Genomic DNA, 24995 nt, shown 5'->3' with positions numbered 1-24995 from the left:
CGTAATGACCGTAACGTGTTCTGAAAGTAGTCTTTGGAATATCATCTTCTTTCACCCCCATTTGATGATACCCGGAACGTAAGTCAATCTTTGAATATACAGAAGAGCCTTGTAGTTGATCAAATAAGTCGTCGATTCTCGGTAGTGGGTATCGGTTCTTGATGGTAAGTTTGTTCAACTCTCGGTAGTCGATACACAACCTGAATGTACCATCTTTCTTCTTGACAAACAAAACAGGAGCTCCCCACGGTGATGTGCTTGGTCGAATGAAACCACGCTCTAAAAGTTTTTGTAATTAGCTTTGCAGTTCTTTCATCTCACTGGGTGCGAGTCTGTAAGGAGCACGAGCTATTGGTGCAGCTCCTGGTACAAGATCTATTTGAAATTCAACGGATCGATGTGGGGGTAATCCCGGTAATTCTTTCGGAAATACATCGGGAAATTCTTTTGCAATGGGAACATCATTGATGCTCTTTTCTTCAGTTTGTACTTTCTCGACGTATGCTAGAACAGCATAGCAACCTTTTCTTATTAGTTTTTATGCCTTCAAATTACTAATAAGATGTAGCTTCGTGTTGCCCTTTTCTCCGTACACCATTAAGGGTTTTCCTTTTTCTCGTATAATGCGAATTGCATTTTTGTAACAAACGATCTCTGCTTTCACTTCTTTCAACCAGTCCATACCGATTATCACATCAAAACACCCTAACTCTACTGGTATCAAATCAATCTTAAATGTTTCGCTAACCAGTTTAATTTCTCGATTCCGACATATATTATCTGCTGAAATTAATTTACCATTTGCTAATTCGAGTAAAAATTTACTATCCAAAGGCGTCAATGGACAACTTAATTTAGCACAAAAATCTCTACTCATATAGCTTTTATCCGCAGCCGAATCAAATAAAACGTAAGCAGATTTATTGTCAATAAGAAACGTACCCGTAACAAGCTCCGGGTCTTCCTGTGCCTCTGCCGCATTAATATTGAAAACTCTTCCGCGGCCTTGTCCATTCGTGTTCTCCTGGTTCGGGTAATTTCTAATAATGTGGCCAGGTTTTCCACATTTATAACAAACTACATTGGCATAACTTGCTCCGACACTACTTGCTCCGCCATTACTCGTTCCGACACCATTTGTTCCTTTCGTTCTATTAACCCCTGGTCCGTAGACCTCACACTTCGCCGCGCTATGACCATTTCTTTTACACTTGTTGCAAAATTTGGTGCAGAACCCCGAGTGATACTTTTCACACCTTTGGCATAGCTGCTTCTGATTGTTGTTGTTGTTGCGGTTATTATTGTTGTTGGGATGATTGTTGTAGTTGCTGTTGTTGTTGTTGTTGTTGTTGTTGGGCCGTTTGTTGTAGTTGCGATTGATGTTGCGATTGTTGGGATAATTATTGCGATTATTGTTGTAATTGCTGTTGTTGTTGTATTGGTGATTCTTATCACCGTTTTCCTCCCACTTTCTTTTTACTTGCTTCACATTGGCCTCTTCAGCAGTCTGTTCTTTAATTCTTTCTTCAATCTGGTTCACTAGTTTGTTAGCCATTCTACATGCCTGTTGTATGGAGGCGGGCTCGTGTGAACTTATATCTTCTTGGATTCTTTCCGGTAATCCTTTCACAAACGCGTCGATCTTCTCTTCCTCATCTTCGAATGCTCCCGGACACAATAGGCACAATTCTGTGAATCGTCTTTTGTACGTGGTAATATCAAATCCTTGGGTTCGTAACCCTCTAAGTTCTGTCTTGAGCTTATTGACCTCGGTTCTGGGACGGTACTTCTCGTTCATCAAGTGCTTGAATGCTGACCACGGTAGTGCGTACGCATCGTCTTGTCCCACTTGCTCTAGATAGGTATTCCACCATGTTAACGCAGAACCTGTGAAGGTATGCGTAGCGTACTTCACTTTGTCCTCTTCAGTACACTTACTTATGGCAAACACCGATTCGACCTTCTCGGTCCACCGTTTCAATCCGATCGGTCCTTCGGTTCCATCAAATTCCAAAGGTTTGCAGGCAGTGAATTCTTTGTAGGTGCATCCTACACGATTTCCTGTACTGCTAGATCCAAGGTTATTGTTGGTATGTAGCGCAGCCTGTACTGTGGCTATGTTTGAAGATAGAAAAGTACGGAAATCCTCTTCATTCATATTCACGGTGTGTCGAGTAGTCGGTGCCATTTCCTTCAAAATAGTCAAATGGAACAAGTTAATCATACAGAATATTAAGAGTAGTTAATAGTATTTCGTAGCATAATATGAACTCATTTATAAAAGCTTTTTCTTCATATTAGCGTTTTATAAGTTTAAATTCGGGTAGTACCTACCCGTTAAGTTCATACTTAGTAGCTAATATACAATTCAACTACTACAATTCTATATGAAAAACTGATTATAATAATATTTCACGTTCAAACTTTTACACAATATTTTACAAACTTACAATACCGCTTATTTTACATATAGCATGAAATATAGCACACAATAAATTTGATACAAGATGGTTGTGAAGATAATTCTAGCTAGTACACAAGTCGTTCAGCAAAGGCAATAAAGACACGTAATTCATACGTCCAGAAACAAGTCATGCATTCTAGTTTTACTAGGATTACTTCCCATCCTTGGTCTTGTGGAACATAACCGTTATGGCCGTTGATAAGACAGCGTGTTGTAACGTCGTCAAAGGGACGAGGGTTACATAATGTCCAACAGTCTCGTAACAATCTAAAAACCTCATTTCTTACCCCAATTACCGACTCCGTCACTTGTGGAAACGTTTTGTTTAATAGTTGTAGCCCGATGTTCTTGTTCTCACTTTGGTGAGAAGCGAACATTACTAATCCGTAAGCATAACATGCTTCTTTATGTTGCATGTTAGCCGTTTTTTCTAAATCACGAAGTCCAATATTCGGATATATTGAGTCAAAATAATTTCTTAACCCATTGTGTAAAATAGCATTTGGGTTCCCCGCAATATATGCGTCAAAGTAAACGCATCGTAACTTATGGATTTCCCAATGTGATATCCCCCATCTTTCGAACGAAAGCCTTTTATAAACCAAGGCATTCTTGGAACGTTCTTCGAATGTCTTACAAACTGATCTCGCCTTAAATAGTTGTGCCGAAGAATTCTGACCGACTCTAGACAAGATTTCATCAATCATGTCTCCGGGTAGGTCTCTTAAAATATTGGGTTGTCTATCCATTTTGTGTTTTTATACTGTAAAATAGACAAGAGTTAGATTTATAAAAAAAATACTTATTAATACAAGCAATTTTTACATATATCATAAAGCATAAGCACACTATATTACATATATTACACCACACGAATACAACTATCTTATTCCGACTCGCTTGTTTCTTCTTCTTCGGTTTTGGTTCGTTTTGCCAAGGTTCTAGGGATATATGATGTTCCCCTAATACGAGCCGTCGTTTTCCACATTGGTTTAGAAAAACCTGGTGGTTTAGAGGTTCCCGGGTCATTGTTACAACTTAAGGACTTCGGGGGTTGATGATACATATAAAGTTCATCGGGGTTGGAATTAGATTTCTCTATTTTTATGCCCTTTCCCTTATTATTTTCTTTTGCCTTTTTAAATTCAGTTGGGGTAATTTCTATAACATCATCGGAATTCTCGTCGGAATCCGATTCATCGGAGAATTGGTAATCCTCCCAATATTTTGCTTCCTTGGCAGAAACACCATTGACCAAAATTAACCTTGGTCGGTTGGTTGAGGATTTTCTTTTACTTAACCGTTTTATTATTTCCCCCACCGGTTCTATTTCTTCATCCGGTTCCGATTCTTCTTCCGGTTCCGACTCTTCTTCCGGTTCCTCTTCGGGAACTTGTGAATCAGTCCACGAATCATTCCAATTTACATTTGACTCTTCATTATTATTAGGTGAGTCAATGGGACTTGTTCTAGAGGTAGACATCTATCACATAATATCAAACGCGTTAAGAGATTAATATATCACATAATATTCACATGTTAAAAATATATAGTTTCCAACAAAATTTGTTAAGCAATCATTTTTCAAGTAAATAAGGTCGAAGTCCAGACTCACTAATGCATCCTAACAAACTCGATAAGACACACTAATGCAAAATTCTGGTTCTCTAAGACCAACGCTCGGATACCAACTGAAATGTCCCGTTCTTATTGATTAAAAACGTTCCATATTAATTGATTTCGTTGCGAGGTTTTGACCTCTATATGAGACGTATTTCAAAGACTGCATTCATTTTTAAAACAAACCATAACCTTTATTTCATAGATAAAGGTTTTAAAAAGCTTTACGTAGATTATCAAATAATGATAATCTAAAATATCCTGTTTACACACGACCATTACATAATGGTTTACAATACAAATATGTTACAACAAAATAAGTTTCTTGAATGCAGTTTTTACACAATATCATACAAGCATGGACTCCAAATCTCGTCCTTATTTAAGTATGCGACAGCGGAAGCTCTTAATAATCACCTGAGAATAAACATGCTTAAAACGTCAACAAAAATGTTGGTGAGTTATAGGTTTAACCTATATATATCAAATCATAATAATAGACCACAAGATTTCATATTTCAATACACATCCCATACATAGAGATAAAAATCATTCATATGGTGAACACCTGGTAACCGATATTAACAAGATGCATATATAAGAATATCCCCATCATTCCGGGACACCCTTCGGATATGATATAAATTTCGAAGTACTAAAGCATCCGGTACTTTGGATGGGGTTTGTTAGGCCCAATAGATCTATCTTTAGGATTCGCGTTAATTAGGGTGTCTGTTCCCTAATTCTTAGATTACCAAACTTAATAAAAAGGGGCATATTCGATTTCGATAATTCAACCATAGAATGTAGTTTCACGTACTTGTGTCTATTTTGTAAATCATTTATAAAACCTGCATGTATTCTCATCCCAAAAATATTAGATTTTAAAAGTGGGACTATAACTCACTTTCACAGATTTTTACTTCGTCGGGAAGTAAGACTTGGCCACTGGTTGATTCACGAACCTATAACAATATACACATATATATCAAAGTATGTTCAAAATATATTTACAAAACTTTTAATATATTTTGATGTTTTAAGTTTATTAAGTCAGCTGTCCTCGTTAGTAACCTACAACTAGTTGTCCACAGTTAGATGTACAGAAATAAATCGATAAATATTATCTTGAATCAATCCATGACCCAGTGTATACGTATCTCAGTATTGATCACAACTCAAACTATATATATTTTGGAATCAACCTCAACTCTGTATAGCTAACTCCAACATTCACATATAGAGTGTCTATGGTTGTTCCGAAATATATATAGATGTGTCGACATGATAGGTCGAAACATTGTATACGTGTCTATGGTATCTCAAGATTACATAATATACAATACAAGTTGATTAAGTTATGGTTGGAATAGATTTGTTACCAATTTTCACGTAGCTAAAATGAGAAAAATTATCCAATCTTGTTTTACCCATAACTTCTTCATTTTAAATCCGTTTTGAGTGAATCAAATTGCTATGGTTTCATATTGAACTATATTTTATGAATCTAAACAGAAAAAGTATAGGTTTATAGTCGGAAAAATAAGTTACAAGTCATTTTTGTAAAGGTAGTCATTTCAGTCGAAAGAACGGCGTCTAGATGACCATTTTAGAAAACATACTTCCACTTTGAGTTTAACCATAATTTTTGGATATAGTTTCATGTTCATAATAAAAATAATTTTCTCAGAATAACAACTTTTAAATCAAAGTTTATCATAGTTTTTAATTAACTAACCCAAAACAACCCGCGGTGTTACTACGACGGCGTAAATCCGGTTTTACGGTTTTTTCGTGTTTCCAGGTTTTAAATCATTAAGTTAGCATATCATATAGATATAGAACATGTGTTTAGTTGATTTTAAAAGTCAAGTTAGAAGGATTAACTTTTGTTTGCGAACAAGTTTAGAATTAACTAAACTATGTTCTAGTGATTACAAGTTTAAACCTTCGAATAAGATAGCTTTATATGTATGAGTCGAATGATGTTATGAACATCATTACTACCTTATGTTCCTTGGATAAACCTACTGGAAAAGAGAAAAATGGATCTAGCTTCAACGGATCCTTGGATGGCTCGAAGTTCTTGAAGCAGAATCATGACACGAAAACAAGTTCATGTAAGATCATCACTTGAAATAAGATTGTTATAGTTATAGAAATTGAACCAAAGTTTGAATATGATTATTACCTTGTATTATAATGATAACTTACTGTAAGAAACAAAGATTTCTTGAGGTTGGATGATCACCTTACAAGATTGGAAGTGAGCTAGCAAACTTGAAAGTATTCTTGATTTTATGTAACTAGAACTTGTAGAATATATGAAGAACACTTAGAACTTGAAGATAGAACTTGAGAGAGATCAATTAGATGAAGAAAATTGAAGAATGAAAGTGTTTGTAGGTGTTTTTAGTCGTTGGTGTATGGATTAGATATAAAGGATATGTAATTTTGTTTTCATGTAAATAAGTCATGAATGATTACTCATATTTTTGTAATTTTATGAGATATTTCATGCTAGTTGCCAAATGATGGTTCCCACATGTGTTAGGTGACTCACATGGGCTGCTAAGAGCTGATCATTGGAGTGTATATACCAATAGTACATACATCTAAAAGCTGTGTATTGTACGAGTACGAATACGGGTGCATACGAGTAGAATTGTTGATGAAACTGAACGAGGATGTAATTGTAAGCATTTTTGTTAAGTAGAAGTATTTTGATAAGTGTATTGAAGTCTTTCAAAAGTGTATAAATACATATTAAAACACTACATGTATATACATTTTAACTGAGTCGTTAAGTCATCGTTAGTCGTTACATGTAAGTGTTGTTTTGAAACCTTTAGGTTAACGATCTTGTTAAATGTTGTTAACCCAATGTTTATAATATCAAATGAGATTTTAAATTATTATATTATCATGATATTATCATATATGAATATCTCTTAATATGATATATATATACATTAAATGTCTTTACAACGATAATCATTACATATATGTCTCGTTTAAAAATCATTAAGTTAGTAGTCTTGTTTTTACATATGTAGTTCATTATTAATATACTTAATGATATGTTAACTTATCATAGTATCATGTTAACTATATATATATATATATATATATATATATATATATATATATATATATATATATATATATATATATATATATCCATATATATGTCATCATATAGTTTTTACAAGTTTTAACGTTCGTGAATCACCGGTCAACTTGGGTGGTCAATTGTCTATATGAAACATATTTCAATTAATCAAGTCTTAACAAGTTTGATTGCTTAACATGTTGGAAACATTTAATCATGTAAATATCAATCTCAATTAATATATATAAACATGGAAAAGTTCGGGTCACTACAGCATCTTCCTCTTCGATTCCATACCGATTTCATCAAGTTTGGGTAACTTTCTAAAATCACTAGATTTTGTGTTCTTGCTAATTTTGACTTATAAAAGTGTTAATTAGTGTCTATGGCTCAAGTCTGACATGAATATGTGTTTGGTTTGCTCGATTTGTTGTTTTGAGTAACTAGCTTGAATATGAAAAATGGGTGTGCTTAATCTTAAATTTTTTATGATTAAATGTTGTTTAAATGTTAAAGTTCATGTATTAAATGTGTTACTAGCATCATTAGCTTCAATTTGATGTGTAGCTTGATTTAGAAAAGCTTCATTTACAAAATAGTTGAATTCATGATTTTGGTTAGGGTTTGATGAACTTTAAAATGAACTTTTGATGCATTGAATGCTTGTTAATGTTGTTAGCAAGTGTTTAGTTGCAATGTATGTTTAAATACCTTCGAAACGGCATATCGTATGTGTAAATTGGATTCCTGAATCGTAAAATACGTTTTACGAACTTGAAACCTTGATAATGAACCTTTAATGATCACTTGACGAGGATTCGGTTATTGTAAATGATATTTTTGTGTGATGAAAAGTGTTTAGTTGTATTCCTCATTAAATTACCTTTCCAACGATGTATGGTATGCGTTTTAGGTGTTTACGGTTCATTAGTTATGATAAATTACCTTTGACCAAGTTTGACTTTTAATCAACTTAACCGAATACTTATGCGATCGTTTCTAACATGCTTTTATACTTGAATCTTGCATGAAACTTGACAATTTGATTCACATGCTACATTAATCAAGTCGTAACGAGCCATAGGACTAATTGAACATCTTTGACCAACCGTGTTTACCGTTATTGATACAACCTACTTGTTTAGGTCAAGACTAGCACTCGTTCTTGCACACGTTACTTGTGAATTACTTTATTTACTCGTGCACTCAAGGTGAGATCATAGTCCCACTTTTACTATTTTATACTTATACTTGGGATGAGAAAACATAAATGTTTCATTTTACAAAGTGAACACAAGTACAAAAACAAACATTCTACATACGAGTTAGAACAAAAATCCTCAATTCGATTATCATTAGTTACACTTACCGGGTGTAAGCGAGAACTTATGTTGTATGGCCATATGGGTTTGACAAACCCTCATTCGGACGGTTCGCTACCGTTATTCGGATGAAATATATTTTCGAGAAATAGTGTATGTTCTAACACTATTGTGATGAGGTTCTATGGATGGAAAGTTAAGCCTTGATAATTGGGGTGCTCGTGATAACAAATTTTAGAATGGTTTACTATTATTCAATTATACAAATCTTGTGTTTCATTTGTACTTACTTACTTACTTACTTACTTACTTACTTACTTAAACCTATGATTTCACCAACGTTTTCGTTGACAGATTTCTATGTTTTTCTCAGGTCTTTGAACGATATGTGATACATGCTTCCGCTCATTATTTTGATACTTGCATTGGATGTCGAGTATATATGCATACATGGAGCGTCTTTTGGCTACTTTTAAATTGTGTCGCATAGGTTTTACTTGTACTTATAACTTTGTAACGTAACTAATGGTTGAACCATTCTTGTAAACTTTGAAACAACCTTTAGATTTGAAATGAATGCGACATATTTTGGTCAAACGTTATTTTAAAGACTTATGACCACATAACGGGACCTAAGTAGTCGGCGCCGTCAATGACGATTTTGTCGGGTCGCTACATTGAATTTGCTTCAAACTATCTTTTTTGCCAACTACTTTTGCACCTAAGTTTTTAACCGCATGTGCTTTGCGTTCTTGTTGCACCACTGTATTAACATTTGGCGTTTTTGGAGTAGTTACCAATGCGGGTACCACCATTGCATCAGTGGTGCTTGTTTCTTTATTAATCAAGAGATGATTTAACTTTCCCTGCCCAACCGCATCCGCAATTAACTCAACAAGGTCGCGACATCTATTTGTATCATGCCTATAATCATCATGAAAGATACAAAATTTAGATTTGTCACGCCTATTGTTGTCACTCAACTACGGTGGGTCTGGAAATGCCCTAGCAACACGTTCCTGCAAAAGTATCTCCTTTGGCAATTTTGACAAGGTTTGGATTACGGCAATTTTGACAAGGTTTGGATCACGGTTATTATAACCTTGATTACCACCATCTCCATTATTGCGCTGTCGATCATTGCGCCAATTACCACCATTGTTATTCCTTCTTTGCTGACCAGATCCGCGGTTATAATCGCGGTATCCATCCCCGTTACCATCACGATATGTGTCATTATCATCACGCCAACCTCTGTCCTTGCCCCATCCACAATTTTGCACTATATTACTGTCCTCACCACATCGAATATAATCATATGCTTCTTGCATAACTTTAGCAAAATTACGCGGAACATCTCTGCGAAGGTGTCGCACAAGTGTTGGGTGCCTCTGCGGATTATCGCATGCACAAAACCAGAAATTTTCTGATCCTCATTGAGATTTGGGATTTTTTGACATTCATAAATGTACCTTGTCAATAAACTTCCCAATGTTTCTTTAAAGCCCTGTTTAATATCATGACACTCAATGTGCGTCTTTTTCTGCGGTAACAAGTTTTGAAACTGCAAAAGAAATTTTTCTCTCAAATCAACAAACCCCGCAATGCTTCTTGCGCTTAGATTATGAAACCACTCACGCGCTAAGCCCTGCAAGACCATTGGGAAAACGCGACACGCAACCGCCTCATCCCAGTTGTACGTGCTTACAACACCTTCAAATCTTTGCAAAAAATCAAGTGGATCTGTTAGCCCCAAATATACACCCAAAGTTGCAGGCACAATGGGTGGTGTAGTGATTGGATAATCATATTTGTGCTCCACAAATTTGTCTATTGCGAACGTTATTTCAGTTGCCTTTTTAGGCCGCACTTCCTTATTTTCTACGCAATATTTCTCAATCATTTGTTAAATAACATCTGGATGCTCAAACTTGTGTTGCATATCTTTTGGTGCCAACTTCTTGAACATATCCGCCAAAAACGTTTGTGCGTTCTCCATTTTCGCAGCCTGAGATGTTTCTCCTTCTTCATAATATCGCGGAACAGGCGTGGAAGGCCTTTTGCGTTTTAACTTCGCAACTTCAACCACTTCAGGATCACTTTCAGAATTTTCAGAATTATCAGAGAAAACTTTGCACTTCGTGCTTTCTTTAAAATTAACACTGGTGAACCAAAAGCCCTTTGGTCTTGAATTTCATCCCGTATATCCTCATCATGTTGTATTGTTAACCCTTGCGTACTTGGTGATGTTTCATTGAGTGGCCATTCGAAATTATTTGGAATGCGGAGGTCAAAACCTCTTTCCTTTAACAATTGCTTTGCCTCCAAAGGTGTAAGCACTTTTTTCGCAGTCTTTTTTGGCATTCCATTTTCTGCGGTTTCAGCGCCATTATGCGCATTACCTTCATTATCCGAAACTCTATCCTTTTTTGACTGCGCACTTGTAGAGGTTGATTTTAACCTCGTTTCTTCCGTCTTTTGCTCTTCACGCGTTTGCGCAATATTTCGCCTTTCCGCGTTCACCTTTTCAGCCAAAACATTTGATTGTGCGTCTTCAATTGTTTTAGCATTTGCAGATGCTTTTTCAAGCAATTCTTTAGTTTGCAGGATAACTTCAGGACTCGACAGAAAGTCAAAATTCATAGCATTTTTTGGATCCGACGCACCTATAGTGCTTGTATTCTTCTTTTTATTACACGTAGTCATGTTAATTCAAGAATAACTTGCAGTTTTCACAGCTTTTATTAGAGAAATTATGTTTTCCTGCAATATAACAAAGAAAATAACACGATTAGAATTGGAAAATGAGTTTAATAGCTCGATTATAACGAACGCAGATTTCTCATTTCAATTCTATTCGTGTCCCATGGATGGCGCCAATTGATCAATCCTAGATTATCCAATTATGGCTAATCAAGGATTGAGTGCAATGAGGGGGTACAATGGATGTCGAATATGGTTTTGGGACCTTATTGTCATATTTCGTTAAGTGCTAAACGATCAACAACCATGTCCCGGTCTTCGTAAATTACCTTAACCAACAAAGATCAAGTCTTGGGCAAAGTCACGAGAGAGATCAATATGGCTAGAGCAATTCTTCCAGAATCAACAACCTAAAATGAGAGGCCACGCTCCCTATTTATAGGTTCAGAACTTACGCGGAAGTAAGATGTGCGGACACTTAGGCATTCCGCACAAGTACTGCGAGAATCCTTCTCACTCTTTAGTATTCTGCATAATCCTACCGCATTCATTAAGGTTTACCGCGGTTTAAGTGTGTTGTCCCTTTTCCTTTGAGTGGCTTTTCGCACTAAAAATATACATATACATATGTATGTATATGATCAATAGAAATTTAGTGAAAGTTGAATACATTTTCATATACTTTTCCCTATCTTGACAATCTTCTACCAAGTACTCCGTATAAAAATTATTTTATAATTATTTAAAATTATACTATTATTATTATTATTATTATTATTATTATTATTATTATTATTTTTATTTATTTTTTGAAAAACTTGAAAATATGTAGAAGGAGAGCTTCATCAGAACAATGAAAACTCTGGAGGAACATGAAAAGAAAACCAACACAAGCAAAGCCACTAACAAAGCAAGCAATAAAGTAAAAACACAAGACAAGCAAGAGCCAGAAGCCAACACAAACTTCAAAGCGAAACAACACACATACCTAAAACTACCAGTCTACCCTAAAGATGAAAAAAATCTAGAACAACATACAAACTAAACAATCATGAGGTACTACAAACTAAACAATCATGAGGAACCACCTAAGACGCGAAAATGAAAAACCATCCAACAAAAGTGAGACCGACACAAGCGAGAAAAATACCACCCTATTCGGAGGTCGAATCTCCACTGTCGTCTTCCATGCCAGCCATAAACTTAGTAAACGTTCTAATTCTGAACTCGAAACAATCTTCTTCATGCTCTTATTGTTGGAATTAATTAATTTGCCCTGGACTCTTTCAAATTAATTGACCCTCGATTAAATAATATTGAAAATTAAACCTCAAAAGTTTTGGATTCATTGAAGTGATATACGGAGTATCTTCGAGTTGCAACAAGTTGCAACATTGTTTTAAATCATCAACTATCCCTCGCGACTTGAGACTGCCTATTAAACTCGATTAGTCACAAATCGCGAGGTCATTTAGATTGGAAGAAGGTGGTCATTGCCGATAAATTTTGGGGCGTTGCCTGTAATTTACCGGTCATAACCGAAAACTATCATTTCGGCAAGGTCTTAAGGAAACCTTGCGCCTTGCAAACACATTTTTTGAAGACTTATCGTTATAGTGCGTTTGAAAAATGAGTATTTTTATTAAGAACCCTTATAATAATTGTATTTTTTGTATAATTAAATATGGACCCATAACATGTCATAAATCGTAGGGCAACTTAAATGCTAGGAAAGAAAATATTGAATAATACAAAGGACAATAATGAGACGCATGGGGTCTATGAAGCTTATTTACTTTCAACGTCCGATTAAGAAAGGAGAGCGTTTTGATGTAGTTAAATTTGTAAGGTTAGAATTCTAGCTTTTTTATAGTGGTATTTCACTGATGGGTCGAACCTACCCACAAGGAAGTCTTCCTTATCTTCCACCTAGGTTGCGCAAGAAATGTCCAAAACCAATCTCATGAACAGCTCAATTCATCCTATTTCATTGGATTTGGAATATGATATGATTCTAATGGACTAATTCAAACAAGATTTCGTTTTTAAACAATAAATTCATTTTTGTGCAAAATAAAATATGAGTACGATATAATGTAACATTTATGCTGTGGTGTATTTATAATGCAATTATTGGTGCATATTTTAAGTCCCCAATTCTATCAACCGGGCCAAATAAAAGCTAGACGGGCTTGTCCATCAAGACGAGTATATAAGAAGGATGTATGCTTCATTTGTAGGTTAATCTTCCATCCAACCCTAATCGTTCCTGCCGTTTCTCTCCATCAAGAGCAGATCCGGAAAACCAACAAGTCGAATTAACGACTCTAGGCTTCGATCTAATCAATCATTCTTGATTGGTTCGACTAAATCGACACTCGAATGTCACGAATTCGCTAGAACATCGATCCGAAGATCTGAATAGCTCCAACAAAGTGGTATCAGAGCCAGGTTCAACCGAGCTCGTGATTGGATCGAAGAAAAAAAGACGTTAATTTTGCTGAAAAATCATTTTTAGATCTCATAGTTGACTTTTGTTGACTTTTATGGGTTTTTGAGATCTAAATCGAATTAAGGAAAAGTGTTTAAATAGAAAGGTTGGAAATCATTTAGTGAATGTTTCTTCAAAGTTTCAGAATCTAATTCGAAGTTTTGACAAGTTATGGAGTTTTTTTTGTTTCGAATTTTTTAGATCTGAAATCGATCGATTATGGAATTTTGGGTGTTTGATTGCAAAATCTGAGAATGGGTTAATGTTTACCGGGTCCTAATGGTGCTTCCTGCAAATTTTCGTGTATTTTGGTGGAGTTTTGATGGGTTTTCCATTAAAGCCGCCACGCACCACCGTGGCACCACCACTCTTTGCCGGATTCTGGAAAAGCAAGAAGAACACCTCGAACGTACTGTTTAAAGGCTCAAAGGCACGATTGAATCTAATTATACATGTTTGAGCATCATGATTCGTACGTGTAAGCTACTGTTTGTTCGAATTCGTGTTGGATTTTTTGATGAACCGTACGATTTAGTTGAAGAAGAAACAAATCACTAGCAACAAGTATGGACAAAATAATCGGATGGCATGATTGTAATTTTTGTGAAGTCTTATCTATGGGTCCCATGTGTTTGTCCTTTTGGTATCCCTTGTCTCCTCCATACGTCAAACATGCTAGAATGTTTTATTTTAATTTTAATTACAACTGATGCCTACTGTGACGATCGTCCAAATTCATATAGACGAATACGTCATTCATCGATTTCATTGCGAGGTATTTGACCTCTATATGATACGTTTTGTAAACATTGCATTCTTTTGAAAAGGCACACCATAAATGAATATTTAAATCCAAGGTTTTCGACATCTGATGATTTCTACATATAAACAATCACCGTAAATAATAGTTTACAATAATACTTCCGTTGACAATGCAGTCAAAATAGATACATGGTGATGATTTTGTGAATGCAACGTTTTCTCGAATAAAGCATGTATGACTCCATGCACATAGCTTGTATAACATATAAGCAAACAGCGGAAGACTTCTAGGAACCTGAGAATAAACATGCTTAAAAGTGTCAACACAAAGGTTGGTGAGTTCATAGTTTTAATGTTTCGCATAATCTGTATATAAAGGTGGATCACAAGATTTCAGTTGTTTCATCCAGAAACGTTTATCAAAATATTCTACAAAATTGAGCACCCTGGTAACTAAGCTTTAACGTCTATATAGTAAGTACCCCTGTTTTAACATACATGCAACCAACATGTACAATACACGCAAACCAACGTGTACTAACCTCAAATAGCATACGTCTGTTTTATAGTTCAGGCTAGGGTTTCTATACCTGGAACAGACGGGGATGTCAAGCCCTATGGATCCATATACAACTATTCGCGCCCACCAGTTCTTATAACCGGTAGTTACTAGTTACCAAAGCTAAGGGATTTTTGGTTCAAACTCGGTGTAGAATTAAGTATGTACTTGTATCCATTGCATTTAAAATAAAGTGCATGTATTCTCAGCCCAAAAATATAGATTGCAAAAGCAATTAAAAAGGGAGCAAATGAAACTCACCTTAGCAGCACATAAAATCGTTCACTGAAATGTGACCGAAACTCGAAATACCAACTAACCGTAGATCTCAACCTAGAGAACATATGTTGGTCAATAAATGTCTATCAAGCTAGGTCAGATCATAGTGTATCACAATCCTAATGCTCGAGATCGACATACAAAAGTCATTTCAAAAAGTCTATCTGACTCAATACTATAGTTGAATGATTATGGCAATCGAAACATTTTAATATTTCATATAGTTTCCCAACACTTGTAAAATTAGATTATAGTGTTTATAAAGCTTTAAAACATGATAAGACAGTCAACTTTGACAATTGATCAACAAAACAAAACGTACCTTATATAGAAATTCATTTACTCGATTAGTAATATTTGAAAATCTAATTTATCAATCTTATAAACAAGTTGTTTAAATATCAATTGTAGATTCAAAAGCAATTTCAATTAATGTTAATCATAATTCAGTTGACCATATCTTTTAATCCGTTCATCGAAATCACTCGATTTCTAAATGAAAAGTTAATAATTTTTCGCCAGCTTTCCAAAAACATGCATATCATATACTTTATATCAGTAGCATATGTATCAAATTCGTGATTCATCATAAACTATCTAACGACGGAATTAAAGCATACAAGCATGCATAAACATATATACTCGAGCACTAGTCAGGGATACACTATTAATGTATAAAAGTTTAGATATGAATGCTCACGTATCAATATTGAGATTCAATATTGCAGGAAAATACGTAGACGCAACGGAGATGATAAACACTAGGTTTGACTCACGAGCTATACTCTCGAACTATACCCATAACCTCCATAGCTATAACCCATAATTTCCTTAGCTCTATCCCGTTCGAAAAGCTTGTTTTGAAATTATTCGCTTATGACTCCGTCGTAGTAATTTATGTATAATATTAATAATAATATAATAAAAATAATAATAAGGTTAATAATAATAATATTAATCTTAATATTAATAATAATAATAATAATATTAATATATATATATATATATATATATATATATATATATATATATATATATATATATATATATATATATATATATATATATAGGCACGAGAGAGATAGATGAAATATATGAATGAATCGAGCAGGATCATCGAGCTTTTATAGATAGGTTCTGTCCAGGGTCACCATACGATCGTATGGCTCCCATGATAAATTCCCATGCGATCGCATGGGTTGGTTTTACAGCTCACAATTGTTTGTTTGCTAGTTCGTCGACATATTATTTAATTATATATAATATATTTAATTTATATAATTAATTATATATTATATTAAATTCACGTGCATAGTTGACTTGTAATTTTAGTTCCGATGACTCGTACGTTGTCACCCGACTTATGTCCCGATTCCGGTTTCTCGAACGCATTTTCGTACGCTTAGAAAACTAGTACTTTTCGTTACGCGACGTGTACCTTTATCAAATATTAAACCTAATCATTGACAAACTATATCACTCGAATTGTAGCTTAATCAATTAAGTGTTTTGGTTATTTGCTTCTGTAAATCAACTCCTCGTTGTTTATTAAAATATATTTAATAATATCAAAACATTTTATAACCAAATTAATATACATTCAATATTCATAAACAAGTTTTAAAAACACGTTGCAAGTTATTCATACAATTAATTCTTAACAATAATATTATAACTTATCGTATATATCCAAATAGATATTTAAACCAATAAGTTTAATGCACAGTATGATATACTTAATACTTTGTTAACGTTTTCAAGTTATAGTGCATATATGTATCTATTTACATATAATTGTTCGCGAATCTTCGAGAACAAACGAAGGGTATTTGAACATATGAAAGTAGTTCAAAATATTGAGATTCAGTTTTACAGACTTTGCTTATCGTGTCAGAAACATTAAATCATTTAAGGATTAAGTTTAAATTTGGTCAGAAATTTTCGGGTCATCACACCTACCAAATGTCAAATTTAATGGCCGGTAACTTTCCTCGTTATATCCTTAACGCCGTTAATCAGAGGGGCTGCCTATGCAAAATGTTCCATCATTTTTCAGAATATACATTTTTAGTCCCTCAAGTTTCTGAAAGTTTTATTTTCAGCCCCTCAAGTTTGAAAAATTTACAAGTTTGGTCCATGAATTTTCGAAGTTTTACATCTTTGGTCCTCAACTTTTGTAAGTTTTTCATCCAAGTTCCTAAATGTTTATTATTCAATACTTTCACACCAAACCTTTCCGAAACCTTTCTTTCGTTCACTGAAGTATTGATTTATGAAGTTTAGTGGACAACCTCCTGTGTCCATTAGACTTATATAGTAGGTGAGTACGAAAACTCTCGTGTTTTGAGATATTATTGTGGGATAGTCGGGAGCATACGACTATTTATGGGCCAACAACCTTTATTATTCAGCACTTTTCGATATTCTGCTTAATGGAGGGAATATGTTTGTTCCAGTTTCGCCTAGTAGAGCGAACTGAGGTTGATGTTTCGCGATCATGAGATACAAATTTTATTTTCTTTAGTAGTTTGATGGTAATAAAGACTTATTTGAGTTATTAATTGTGGAACGGACTCCTCTACATATTTTGCCTTTAAAAGAAACACGTCAGGATGAACGTTAGTGCTACGATGTTTAATAGGATACAGCTAACAATGAGGGGGAAGATTCTACAGTTTATGATTCTGAGAGAGTCGGTTTGTTTGAAGATTTTATCAGAGATGTCGATAGGGATCTCAGCTCAGTCTTAGGGGGAATCTTGTCGTATTAGTACTATGGGTAACACGTACGCGTGAAGTTTGAAAAAACTACAGGATGACGATTAGCATTTCGACTTCAATGCTGGAAGACTTTGATGTTCGAAGTTTGGGTTTTCACGTATTCTGGAAGACTTTTGATGGAACTTGTGATTCACAAGACTATGGAAACTACTGGAGAGATTGACTGAAGATTGCAAGAGGTGTTTACAATAATTCGCTAGCAACGTCCAAGGGGGAAATTGCTGATGCATATAGTGTATGGCCGTCGCTGGGCGAATGACGTCTATTATTACATTGTACACCTAGATGTATTACACGCGTGAAACTAATCAGTTACAGGAGCATATGTGACTGTTGGGCCGACTGTTGGGCCGTTCATGTTGATAGGCCCATTAGGGCAACCTAAGCCTAGGTCGTCTATATATATATATATATATATATATATATATATATATATATATATATATATATATATATATATATATATATATATATATATATATATATATACATATATCAGTTTCATATGTATTTTAGGGTTAAGAGAGTAGAGCCCTAATTGGGGTCAGGCTAGAACCCTAAAACACATATGATATATATATATATATATATATATATATATATATATATATATATATATATATATATATATATATATATAGACGACCTAGGCTTAGGTTGCCCTAAAGGGCCTATCAACATGAACGGCCCAACAGTCGGCCCAACAGTCACATATGATCCTGTAACTGATTAGTTTCACGCGTGTAATACATCTAGGTGTTCAATGTAATAATAGACGTCACTCGTCCAGCGACGGCCATACACTATATGCATCAACAATTTCCCCCTTGGACGTTGCTAGCGAATTATTGTAAACACCTCTTACAATCTTCAGTCAATCTCTGAAGTAGTACCATAGTCTTATGAATCACAAGTTCCATCAAAAGTCTTCCAGAATACGTGAAAACCCAAACTTCGAACATCAAAGTCTTCCAGCATTGAAGTCGAAATGCTAATCGTCATCCTGTATTTTCTTCAAACTTCAATCGTACGTGTTACCCATAGTACTAATACAGCAAGATTCCCCCTAAGACTAAGCTAAGATCCCTATCAACATCTCTGATAAAATCTTCAAACAAACCGACTCTCTCAGAATCAATACCATTGAGTCTGACGACTAATTGGGATATTCAGGTGATCAATACAAGGTGAGGATATTTTGTACATGTGACGACTCCGTCAAAACACTTAACGGCTCCGTCACTTGGTCCCACAGCTTGATCGAAACTCTATATGAATTTTATAAAACAACCTTGCATTCTTTATTTAAAAATGATTTCCTATAAAGAAAATCTACTAAATTGTATAAGTTTAGAAAAACTATACATAAATACTTTAACCAAATGTTGACCAAACAAAGTCAACAACATCCACTTTTTAATGTAACAAAATAGAATGCAAGTTAATGTTTAACAAAAGCTGCCATCATAAATATGCAGACCCTCTAAGCACAGCGGAAGCAGTCAATCATAAACCTGAGAATAAAACATGCGAGTAACTGTCAACAAAAATGTTGAGTGAATTATAGGTTTAATATTGCAAACAATATTTAATTTAAACAATAAAAATTTATGTTTGAAAACATAAAACTCCTTTTAAACCACCAAATTATATGCTAGAAAACATATAATAAAACATTATTCCATTTTCCGTGAGCCACCTGGTAACCACTTAACCCTTTATTTACCCTTGCCAAACACAATAAATAATATACACCGAACAAGTGTATCTACAACAAAATACGAAGTACTAAACATTCCGATAACAAATTGCTAGCGCGACTAGCTCGAAATGGGGTTGTCAAACCCGATAGATCTATCCGTAGGATTCGCGTTCACCAGTAGAAACCAGTGATTACAGTTACCAGACTAGGGAATATTTTTGTTCAACCCACAATGAATAATTTAAACCAACTTCCACTTGTGTCCAAAATATAAAATAAATTGCATGTATTCTCATCCCAAAAGATTTAAAATAGAAAAATGGGACTATAACTCACCTTAATAGCAACTGAAGAAATCTCACAAACAAGCGAACAGCAAATAAAGTAAAGTGATCAAGAAAGATCACAACGCCGACCTATAAATAAAGCAGGTCGATATAAATAACTAACTTAGGTCAAGTCTTAGTATGATAGCTATTGTACATGTTGCAAGTAGACATAGAACAATACTCAACATGCATCGGTTTGATCGAAACAGCGTACGGACACACACTTTCTATTTTTAGAAAGTTCCTATTTTTAGCAGGTTTCCATTTTTGGAAAGTTTCTATTTTAGGAAAGTTTCTATTTTTGGAAAGTTTATATTTTTGGAAAGTTTCTATTTTTGGAAAGTTTCCAAATTTAGAAAGTTTCTATTTTTAGAAAGTTTTAAGTTAGGAAAGTTTCCTTATTTAGAAAGTCAACAGAAGTCAACTGAAAGTCAAAGTCAACCGAAAGTCAACTCAAAAGTCAACCTTGGTCAAACATAGTCAACATTAATTTTAAAAGTGTAAAGTATAATAATAACATAAGTTATAATGTTAGTTAAAGTTAAATATGTATAATTATGTCATAACATAAGTTTAATAAAATTAAAATGAATTACTAAAGTTAACATAAGTTGAAATGATATAATTAATATAACATAAGTATTTAATTAATTAATTAAATATTAGTCATAATATAAGTATTATTCATTAATAATAAATTTTAAATTATATCATAAGTATTATTAATTAATAATGAATTATTAATCATATCATAAGTTTCTAATTATAATCATTAAATCATAAGTATTTAATAATTAAATTATAATTAAATAATAACTAAGCCTTATAATAATTAAATAATTAATTAATCCTTATTATAAGTCTTATTTAATACTTATCATAAGTATTTTCCATTAATAATGAAAGTATTATTAATCACAAGTTTAATTAAAATGTTAATTAAATCATAAGTATTAATTAAATGATATAATAAATATATATCATAAGTCTTAAATAATAATAATAATTACTTTTTATATCATAAGTAATTAAATGATAATGAAATCCATTATTTATATCATAATTTTAATAATAAATCCCAAGTTTTAAATCAAAAGTTCATCGGGTCGTATCCTGAGCCCCGGGTGTCGGTTTTCGGCGAGCTTTACATATATCTCCGCCTAAGCAAATCACCCGACACTTTGGTACACTCAAGAACATACCATGAACAGCCCACAAGTCATGATATACAGCCAATACACTACTTGGAACTTCAATTCAATCAAAAACGTGTTTTAGACGTAACGGGTGATACGTGGCTCGGATTGAGATGACCCGAACATGAAAGTTCGCCCCACCATCAGTCCTAACACACTAACACACCCTAAAGTCACCAAATATGGTCACAAAGTCGGACCAAACCTGGTTCATACCAAAATCACATTTCAATCTTAACAAAATACCACTTTGCTCGTATCTAGGGCTCCGGGAATCGAAACGACATGAATCCGGAGTCTAAAATTAATGTCTTGATGAGAGGAACTCATTTATATACTTTATTTTATGATCAACATCAGTTACAATATCAGAAACACACGAAAAAGCTGCTGTCCCAATTTTATCAAACCGAAAAAATATGCAATCGAGCAATTCTACGCATACAATCAACAATACAATAACATATTATCATCATACTATCAATATAACATGTAAAAACAGAAAAATAATTGAAAAATTGAAAATCTAGGGTTAGGGTTTATACCCTAATCAACAATCAAGTAATATGAACGCGTAGAGATCGTTGTGTAGAATCCGAATATGTGAATGATTTCTTGATCCAAGTATTATTTGATGAAGATGATGATGGATTATGGTGGTGGTGGTGACGGCTAGGGAGGGAGAAGAGGAGAGAGCACCAAATGAATTTTAGGGTTGATAAAATTAGGAATAAAATGTGAAAATGAGGAGAATTGCAAAAATGAAAGGGGTATACCCCCTCCCCATGGGGTGTCCGTCCAAAATCAATGGGGTGGGCCCCATTTCTGGGCCAAATTGATGCTAAGATAAATTGCTTGTGGCCCGGATGCCCGAACGAAGCCCTAAACGCGAAAACACCGCTACGCGATTGATTTTTCGGAGAGATAACAAATACGCGACGAATAAAATATATAAACACTATATATGATCATATGACATTAAAATATCATATTTAAAATAATTAGGACTTAAAAATCCCAAAAGCTCGACCGTTCGTTTGAAAACCGAAAAGATTCGCCGGATAGAAATCCGCGACACGTAGAAACGTACAATTAAAGATATGAATACAAATATTCATATAACACATAATAATTAATATATTATTACAAAAATAATAACATAGGTCATAGAAATGACGTGGCACGAAAAATAATTAACGGTCGTTAAATAATTAACGGCAAAAGATAACGGAAAAAGTAGGGTCGTTACAGTACCTTCCCGTTACGGAAATTTCGTCCCGAAATTTAAGCAGGTGCAGGGGTTTCCTCGGCATCTGGGAACAAATGCGGTTACTTCTGCTTCATCTCACCTTCAAGCTCCCAAGTGAACTCGGGACCGCGTCCGGTGTTCCATCTAACTCGAACAATAGGAATTTTACTCTGCTTAAGAGTCTTTACCTCTCGGTCCATAATTTCAACAGGTTCTTCAATAAAATAAAGTTGCTTATCAACATGAAGTTCATCAAAAAGAATAGTTTCATTGGCCTCGGCCAAACACTTCTTTAAATTCGATACATGAAAAACGTCACGAATAGCACTGAGTTCTTGTGGAAACTTCAAACGATAAGCCGCCGGTCCAACTCTCTCAATAATCTCAAAAGGTCCAACAAAACGAGGACTCAACTTTCCCCTTTTACCAAAACGTATCACACCCTTCCAAGGTGAAACCTTTAACATAACACGGTTACTGACCTGAAATTCAATATCGTTCCTTCACTTATTGGCATAGCTCTTTTGCCGACTTCTGACGGTTCTCAATCCTTCCTTAATCTGTACGATCTTCTCGGTAGTCTCATGAATAATGTCTGGACCTGTGAGTTGAGCATCCCCAACCTCATTCCAACAGACATGAGACCTACACTTTCTACCATACAGAGCTTCAAACGGTGCGGCTTTAATACTTGCATGATAGCTGTTGTTATAAGAAAGCTTAGCCAACGACAAGTATCTATCCCTACAATTACCAAAATCAATTACGCACGCCCTCAACATGCCTTCTAACGTTTGGATGGTCCTTTAATTCTGACCGTCCGACGGTGGATGATAAGCGGTGCTCATATCCAATTTAGTTCCCAAAGCATCTTGTAAAGACTGCCAAAACCTCGCCGTAAATCGACTGTCTTGATCCGAAATAATAGATACGGGAACACCATGCCTCAAAACAATTTCCTTCAATTATAAACGGGTAAGCTTCTCCCTCGAATCAGCTTCCTTAATCGGTAAGAAATGAGCTGATTTTGTGAGTCGGTCACAATCACCCAAATGGCGTCGTAACCACCCACAACTCACAATAACTTCGTAATAAAATCCATTGTAATACCTTCCCACTTCCACTCGGGAATCTCAGGTTGCACCAAAATTCCAGACGGTTTCTAATGTTCAGCCTTAACCTTAGCACAGGTCAAACAGTTAACCACATACGTAGCCATATCAGCTTTCAAATTAGGCCACCAATACAGCTCCTTAAGATCATGATACATCTTTCCTGAACCAGGATGAATAGAGTACCCATACTTATGAGCCTCATCTAAAACAAGTTTCGTAGATCACCAAACTTCGGAACCCAAAGGCATCCCGCAAAAATACCGAGTGCCATCGGTTCGTACCTCAAACTGTCTACTTAGGCCTTTGACCTTCCCGTTATGAAATTCTCCTCCTTCAAGGCTTCCTTTTGAGCTGCAAGAATCTGCCTTGCGAGGTTTGTTCTAATTGTCATATTCAAGGCTCTAAACCTGCGAGGTTCAGCCCTTTCTTTATGACTTAACGCATCGGTCACAACGTTAGCCTTTCCCGGATGATATAAAAGTTCACAATCATAATCATTCAATGTCTCAATCCATCTTCGTTGCCTCATATTTAACTGTTTCTGATCAAGAATATGTTGAAGACTTTTGTGATCAGTGTACAATGTACCTTTGACCCCATATAGATAATGTCTGCAAATCTTAAGCGCAAACACAACAGCTCTCAACTCTAAATCATGGGTTACGTAATTCTGCTCGTGAATCTTCAACTGACGTGACGCGTACGCAATAACTTTCTTTCGTTGCATCAAAACACAACCAAAGTCTTGACACGAAGCATCACAATAGATAACAAAATCATCATTACCCTCAGGTAGTGATAATATCGGTGCAGAAGTTAACTTCTTCTTCAGAGTTTGGAAAGCAGACTCTTGTTCACTCTTCCACTCGTACTTCTTCCCCTTATGCGTTAAAGCAGTCAGAGGTTTCGCTACTCGTGAAAAATCTTGAATGAACCTTCTATAATAGCCTGTCAAACCTAGGAACTGACGAATCTGCGTAGGAGTTTTCGGAATCTCCCATTTCTTAATCGCCTCAATCTGAGTAGGATCAACTTGTATTCCCTGTTTACTAACAATATGTCCAAGGAATTGAACTTCTCTTAACCAGAAAGCACACTTAGAGAATTTAGCGTACAACTCTTCTTTTCTCAATAAATCAAGCACCAACTTCAAATGTTCTTCGTGCTCTTCACCACTCTTGGAATAAATAAGGATATCGTCGACGAAAACAATAACGAATTTCTCCAGATAGGGTCTACAAACGTGGTTCATTAGGTCCATGAACACAGCAGGTGCATTTGTCAATCCGAACGGCATAACAAGGAATTCGTA

This window comes from Rutidosis leptorrhynchoides, chromosome 2, assembly GCF_046630445.1.
Source record: "Rutidosis leptorrhynchoides isolate AG116_Rl617_1_P2 chromosome 2, CSIRO_AGI_Rlap_v1, whole genome shotgun sequence".
In the NCBI taxonomy this organism is placed as follows: Eukaryota; Viridiplantae; Streptophyta; class Magnoliopsida; order Asterales; family Asteraceae; genus Rutidosis; species Rutidosis leptorrhynchoides.
The sequence above is the reverse complement of the archived record's forward strand: the minus strand, read 5'-3'. Positions refer to the sequence as shown.